At 39.8% G+C, this 8024-nt stretch overlaps 1 pseudogene; it reads left to right on the forward strand.

The window, feature by feature from the left end:
- Positions 1–728: 728 nt before the first annotated feature.
- LOC112318000 (small ribosomal subunit protein uS8-like) lies at positions 729–1157 on the forward strand (annotated as a pseudogene).
- Positions 1158–8024: the final 6867 nt, after the last annotated feature.

The following is an 8024-nucleotide window of genomic DNA, read 5'->3' on the forward strand; positions in this document are numbered from 1 at the left end:
GATTAGGTTCTTGGAGAGGAGGAAACTAGTGTCTGTGTCCTCACAAAGGCCGATGCAGGATCTCATGTGCAACGCTGATGGACATTCTCCTGCACTGGGCTGTTCCTTTCCCTCATCTCTCCTGGCCAAACTTCCCCTCCCCTCAGGACCTGGATCAATAGCTTCCTCCAGGATCCCTCCCCCACCTTTCTCTCACCAAACACATTGTAAGTGCTTTTATTAGAGTATCACACCCCATTTATAATCATTTATTTAGATGTATGTCTTCTTCCTACAAAGTGAGATCCTTGAGGGCAGAAACTATTGTATTCATCTTTGTAAAAAGCTGAATGTCTCATGTTGAATTTGTATTTATTTTTATTGATTGATTGAATGAATGAAAAACTAAAAGAAAGACCAAATGAAAAAGTTCAACCCACCACTATTTCTTGTACATTAATGGCTATATTTATACTAGATTAAGAACATGGACTCTGGAGTCTGATTGAGTTTGAGTCCCAGCTTTCCCACTTACTAGATGTGTAGCTTTGGCTGAATTAACCATTTTGTGCCTCACTTTTTTCTCTGTAAAATGAGGATAATTATTCCATGCTCCTCATAGGATGCTTATGAGATCAAATTAGATAATCAAGGTAAAGTACTTATATGTAGTAATTGCAAAATAAATGTTAACCATGATTCTGATTCTGTAGTTAATCGAATTAAAACTGAAAAGACTGCTTCCCACCATGTCCTGTCACCGTGATGGTGCGCGTACCCCGGCTGATGCTCTCGAGAGTAGCAACTATGCAAAGAAGAGAGGCAAACGCCAGGTTCATATTAACCATGCTCCAAAGTCATTGTCCGGTTTTTAACTGTGGTGATGAAGCCTGGTTACACTGGTGAATTTGAAATCACTGATGACCGTAAAGCTGGGAAAATTGTGACCCTCACAGGTGGGTTGAACAAGTGTGGAGTAATCAGCCCCAGATTTGATGTGCAGCTCAAAGATCCAGAAAAATGGCAGAAGAGCCTGCTTCCAGCCTGTCATTTGGTTCATTGTTCTGACAACCTCAGCGGGCACCATGGACCATGAAGAAGGAAGAAAAAAAGGCATAGGAGGGCACATCCTAGGATTCTTTTCTTTTTCTAGGGATGTAATACATGTATGCAAATAAAGTGCCCCGACGGCAAAAGAGAGAGAGAGAGAGAAGGCTACTGTCCCTTCCAAAAACACCCATAATCAGTATGACAGCTGTAGCAACATGAATCCATTTCCAGAATTTCTACAATATATACAATTAGCATTGCAGAGCTTATCATTAAATGTGTTCAGCTATGGGTCCAGTTCCATCCAGGAACAAAAATGAATGCTCTTAAATAAAGGTTATACTAATCCCTAAATCATGAGCAAATTGAAAATACATAAGTCATCTCCTGACCCCATCAGATCCCTGTCCCAATGGACATGTAGGTCTGTAGGTGGCACTGCTCCAGGCCCGAGTAGCCCCTGCCTTGTAGTGGATACTTCATGCCTATTCAGAGAGGCTCTTAGACACAGCATCTCACATGAATGAGTCACACAGAGGCTGAGTTGTAAAGGGACTGACTGTCTTAGTAACCAAACACGGAATCAGTGACTGCAGGGCTGTTGGAACCCAGGGTTCATCCTTCCCCACTGCAGTGCCATTTTATCTTTTCATAGCAGTCCTTGTCTGGCTGCTGAACTGCCTTAGCCCTATCGATTCTTTTAAGTACTCTGAGCTTCAGCGGCTTTTGGATCCTTCAGGCATAAAGCTCTGTACCTTAATAGCTTGGTTCCTGCCCAGTGCCTGTCTCTGTGAGGCATGGAAATGAGCCTGTGGAGGGAAATATATTAGCCTTGGCTGCCAACTGTTTCCACTCCAAGGCATAGTCATGGGTTTGTGAGTGTGTGGTTTGGGCCGGGGGGTAAGAGAGGCAAAAGAAGACAGGAGAAGCCACAAACTACCTGGGAAGTCCTCATAATCCCCAAATACGTACAGATTTCCCAAGGACGTGGCCAACGCATGGCCCACAAAGCACCTGCCACAGCAGCTGTGTTCTGATACAGCAGGGCCCAGTCGGAAGATCTCCTTCCAGGTTCCAGTGTGGAGACTGGTGGAGATCTGGAGCTCAGGTTGGACTCTTATCTGTGCAGGAAATGCAGGGACTTTAAATTCTGTATGTGCTTCATTAAGGAAAAATATTTGGCACATGTTAGGAAAAAAGAATAGAGACCCTCTTATCCTTTACAGGCACTGGTTATTCTATCTCAAGACCCACATGGAGAGAGTTTGGGGAAGGGGAAAGCACTTCATTTGTTTTGCTTGGGTATTTCACTGCCACATGACATAGCACTAGGGTAAGAGCCCTAGGCAGGCAATCAGACCCTCTGGTTCAGATTGACCCTCAATGGCTAACTTGCTGTATCCTTAGAACTCACTGTAGGACTCCTATTGATCATATGAAGTGAAGGTCTTCTAACAAACTCCTAGGAGAATCTTAGAAATGTAGATTCTTGGGATCAGGTGCCTAGACCTGCATGTTTAACAAGCCTCCTGCGTGCCTGGAATGTAGTGATTCCCCAGACCACTCTTTGACCTCCTATGACGTCCAAGATGCTTCAAATTCTGAAGGTCCATGTCTCTGATTCCAGACGTCAGCAGAGGAATGTAATGCGGGTTCCAGGTGTGTGTTCTCATTTGGTCACAAGGACATCACTGTTCACCTAAAGTAGGTTATCTCCCTTGGGGATTATTTGTGTTTTAAAGCCATTCCCCTTCAAATCCTTTTCTTCCAGGTAGGTGGTCTTATGGTTGCCAATAAAAGGTAGGCAGTGATGGTGATGGGCAGAAAGGGATTGAGATATGCATGTCTCATAACATAAAAATATATAACTTTTCAAGTCAGCCAAGTGTAAAACGGAGGTACAAGTGACACCTGAGGGAGTCCTGGGCTTGGGTTGATCCAGATTAAAAGATATGTGTAGGAAATATGTATAGACCTACTTCCTCTAAGTTCTGAATGAGGGTTACTTCCAAAAACTGAACATGCAGATCAATAAAATAGGTGGAAGGAAGCCCAGATGACCTGTGGGCTGACCATCCACTCTTTGAGTCATCATTATGAAGGAGAAGTAAAGATAGGCTCCCACACCCGACACCGAATGCCCACTGCATCACAACAGGCTCCGTGAGGAAGACAGGGACTCCGTCAGCCTTTTTGGTCTCACATTCCTGAGGCCTCACACACTGCCAGACACACAACAGATACTCATTAAAATCTTATGGAATAAAAGAATGGAATTATTCTTTAAATTACTGGCTCTAAAACAAATAATAAAAATAAAATGTAAATTTATGTTTTTAATTGTCTTAGGTAGCAATTTAATTGTACTTTGACCTTTAATTGCCAACATAGTGTACTCCCAGTCTCTGAAAGGCCTGAAGGTAAATTGTTCATTAGTTTATGGATTCAACAAATTGCATCCAGCTAGCAAGGGGGCTGCAGAGATGAAACAGACAATGCATTGGGGGAGCTATCTGCTGTGTAATTAATTACAACCAGTGTAAGATCTGAGAATGTAAGAAAGCATTTGGTAAAGGTAACATTTTGTTTTACTGGGAAATATGTAACAGAACCTCTCAGAGTTGACCTTTATTCCCTCCAAAGCAAGAAAAAGCAAAATTTCTTCCAAGTACTTATATCCAACAGAGACACCTTGGATATGAAAAATCAGCCAGAAGCTACATGCTGGAAAATAGTTCAGCTTTCTTTCCCATCTCCACGCCTTTGGCCCTCCCCCATCACACAATACAAAACCTCTCAGGGCCCAGTCTCCTTCAGGTCAAGCATATTTCTAACTACTGTTTATCAGAGTTAGTGGCATAAAATTCCAACTGAAAGTGTGTGAGAAATAAATAATAAACTTTCCAGATGATTAAATACTGATAAACATTAATGATATTTCTTAAGAGAAATATTCAAAGTCCCGCTGGGAGGCTGCTGGCCAGATTTATAACCGGTCCTGCTTTACCAGTCCCTTCCCCATTGTACATCTTCAGCACTACTGTAAGGAGGCAGGACTTCCTGTCCACTGGTAGTTCAGTGCTGGCTGGCCCCCAAAACTCCTACCTCTGGAAAATGTGACACCAACTGGAACTCTGAGAAGAATGTCAGGAAAGTGGAAGTCTAACCTGGCATTGCCTGTTTGGAACCAGCAATGAGTAGACTGTGTCATTTTACTGAATGCCCTAAACAAATGCTTTTGACTTTGCCTACCACTCATTAGTATCTATGCCCCCCTTTCCCTCCCTTTTTGGCATTAAAGAAGTTGAAATGCATAATGAGAGTTGTGTTTTCTAAGCTAATTCTAAGGCCACCAGGCAAAGCTCCAGATGTCATTTCCTTCATAATAAATATGCATGCATTTTTCTGTTGTTTAATGAAATTTCTAAGAAATAAAATTAAAAAAGCTATTTAGAGAAATGTAGGAGTCTAAATCTGTAGCAACTCCAGTTTCTCTAGCACCATCACAGTATCAAAGGTTTGGGCTAGTAGTTTTGAACAGAGGTAGTACAGCCCTTTAGAGGGAGGTCTGGAAATCTGTGGGGTTGTTTTGGTTACACAATGATTGGGGGACATGGCTCACATTTGGGGTGCCTGCAGTGCTAGACATCCTGACAATTCAGCATGAAGAAAAATTGTCCTAAGAGTTACATGATTTTTCAACTTCCCAAAGGACAATTCTGTAGCTGAGAAACTTGTTTGTAACTATCTTAACATGGAATATTGTTTTCACATAAATGTAAAGATTTTTGCAGAGTTTTGTTATAAAGCCATTTTCTAGCAATTGAGGGAAGTTTTTTGTTCTTTTTAACTTTCTCCACAACATTACCAGGAGAAGTTCACCATTTCAGAAAAAGCATAGCCTTCATTCAGCAGCTGCTCATGGTATATTTGAGTCACTAAAACAGCTTCCCTGGCATATTCACAGTGACTTGATGTAAAGGAATAAGCATCCAACTACTTCCTTTTGTCTTTAAGTGAAGATAGGCCTGAGAGTTTTACCTGTTAAAATGCATAGTATTTCCTAATTAATTACATTTATATCTCCTTTATATTGTAATTAAGACATTTTAATTTTTCCTGTTGTTAATATTAAGTGTATAGGTAAGTTATACTATATGTGTATTTCCTTTCAGGATTGAAAAGGGACAGAACTACAAAGTACTTAATACAATGACAGGTAGTTATATAGAATATTATATTCTTAGTCCTTTTTAAAAATTTGCCAAAAGTGAAATATAACACAGAAGCAAACACCTGAGTAATCACCAGCCAGCTCAAACAGTAGAATGTAGTCAGCAAGCAGAGCCCTGATTGGCCCCTCTCACAGATGATTTCCTTCCTCTACCTAAAGGCAAACACTGTCTTAACTTTCATGAAACTCTCTTTACAATTTACCACCTAAGCACACCTTCCTAAACACCAGTCTCATTTGTCTATTTCTCTCTTTTTTTTTAATTGCATATAAGTAAACGGTAGACATTTATGGTGTCTGATTTCTTTTGCCAGACACTGTGTTAGTGAGATTGATTTGCAGTTGTTAGGTCTAGCTAGTAGCAATCATCTCTCTTTACTGTCACACAATAGTCCACTGTATGGATATACCACAATTTACTTTTCCGTTCTATGGTCAATGTCATGGGGCTGTTTGCTGGTTTTGGTGATTACAAACAATGCTATGAACATCCCTGTCCATGCCTCCTGGCACCCATTTCTGAGAAGTATATTTAGGACTGCCACACAGTGATAAAATACAGGCTGCCTAGTTAAATCTGATTTTCAGATAAACAATATTTTTTTTTAACAATAAGGAGGTCTCAGATATTGTATGGACATACTTACACTAAAGATTTATTTGCTCATTATTTGAAATCCAAATTTAACTGCCACTCTGTATTTTTATTAGGTAAATCTGGCAACCCTAACTATAAACCTATAGTTTAATGAGTAAAAATGGCCACTTCCTAGGACATGTGAATCTTCAGCTTCATTAACTAATGCTAAACTGTTTTACTTAGAGGTTGAATTAAATTACACCTGCCCCATCAGGGCATGAGAATTTAGTTGTAAATTACATTTTTACATATGTATGGGTCTTTTTTTTGGGGGGGAGGGATTCTATTCTATTCTATTCTATTCTATTGTACTCTTCTATTGTGGTACCAATACCACATTATATATAATAATTTTGTAACAGTAATAAACCTTGATTTCTGGTAAAGCAAGTTCTCTTACCTATCTTCTTCTTTAAAAGTATCTTAGCTATTCTTGGTCTCTTGAATTTCTACAAATTTCAAAATCAGCTTGTCAAGTTTACACAAAAATCTGCTGGTATTTTGATTTGTTGTTATACTGAATCACTAGAACAACTTGGGGAATATTCTCATCTTTTATAATATTTAGTCATATAATTCATGAATACTCTATAGAGAACTCTGTTTGGTCTTCTTTTTAAAATCATTTTATTCTTTGACATAGTTATTTTAAAGTTCCAGTTTGATCATTTCAACATAGTATCTATTTCTGGGTCTGATTGTACTGTCTTTTTTTCCCTTTTGACCATGGATTGCATTTTATTGCTCCATTACATGTCTCAAGTTTTTATGTTAAAAGATAGTAGAAACCAAAGTAAATATTAATTCCTAGCCAGGCCATGTCACTTCTGAGAAGCTGCCAGTAACAGGGATCGAGGTATACAGCTTATACTTACACTGGGTCTAGCTTTGTTGCACTTTAATAGATTTAGCTCACCACAGATCCGAATGTTCTAAGAGAGAGATTAGGACTTTCCATCCCATAAAGCCTAGGGTCTGGCCTGTAGCAGATGCCAAGGTTCTTTATGCTTTACAGCTCGGACACCATGTTTCTGAACCATGGGAGACCTTACTTTGCTTTACAGACTCCTTGCCAGTTTGGGGGGTCACTGGGGAGTCCCCTTTACCACTTAAGTCACAACTTCAGCTCTCTGCACAGCTCAAAATCTCTCTCACTACATCTGTTCTGCTCCTGGTTTTGGAGAATAGCTGTGATGATCTCAGTGAAGCTCAAGGTACATCAACAGGAGTTTTGTTAGCTCTCTGCCCCACCCCCAGACTTTAGAAGACACCTTTAGTGTACTTGATGATAGCATTTTTTAAAACTTTTATCTTTAATTGGCTTTTTTCTGCTGTATAGAAATACAATTAATTATACATATTGAGCTTGTATCCAGTAATATTGCTAAAGTTAACTTTTAATTCTAATAGTTTCATTTTAAATAGATTCTCCAGAGAATCATATACAAGGAAGCTCTCACCGGCCTCAACACTCAAACCTCAGCATGTCCTGGTGGTTAAGAGTGGGACTTTTTGAGCCAGATTCCTGGGTTTAAATTCAAGTTCTGCCTCTTTCTAGCTGTATGACATTGGGCAATTTTTTTTTCTCCACTATGTTTTATCTCCATTTTCTTACCTATACAGTAAGGATAATAGCAGCACCTATCTTATAGGTTTGTTGTATGGATTAAATGAGTTAACATATGCACAATACTTACAACTGTGCCTGGCACAGAGTAAGTAAGTGCTTGCTCTACAGATATCAGCTCCCTCTGCCTTGGTCCCTTCCCAGCATCTCCCCAGGGATCTCTCCTCATCTCTCCCCATGCTCCAGCCTTGGCAAAAGGTCTCCCCACTGCCCAGAACACATTTCTACCTTTCTTTACCTACCTAATTTCTTCTTCCTTAACTTTCAAATCATAGTGCTACCTTGGGAAATGGAACCCTCACTACCAGCACCACAGAAAATGATACAATCCTCCTAATTCCAACGAAGAGCAAGCAACAGAAAATATTGCCCTCAGTCACACACACACAAAGTGCAGAATTCTTTCTTTAGAATATTTAAAGGATCATTTCAATGTACTCCAACATTTGTACCAAATTAAGCTAGTAGAGTCTATTAGACTGCATGTTTGGTTA

Source organism: Desmodus rotundus, chromosome 10, assembly GCF_022682495.2.
Source record: "Desmodus rotundus isolate HL8 chromosome 10, HLdesRot8A.1, whole genome shotgun sequence".
In the NCBI taxonomy this organism is placed as follows: domain Eukaryota; kingdom Metazoa; phylum Chordata; class Mammalia; order Chiroptera; family Phyllostomidae; genus Desmodus; species Desmodus rotundus.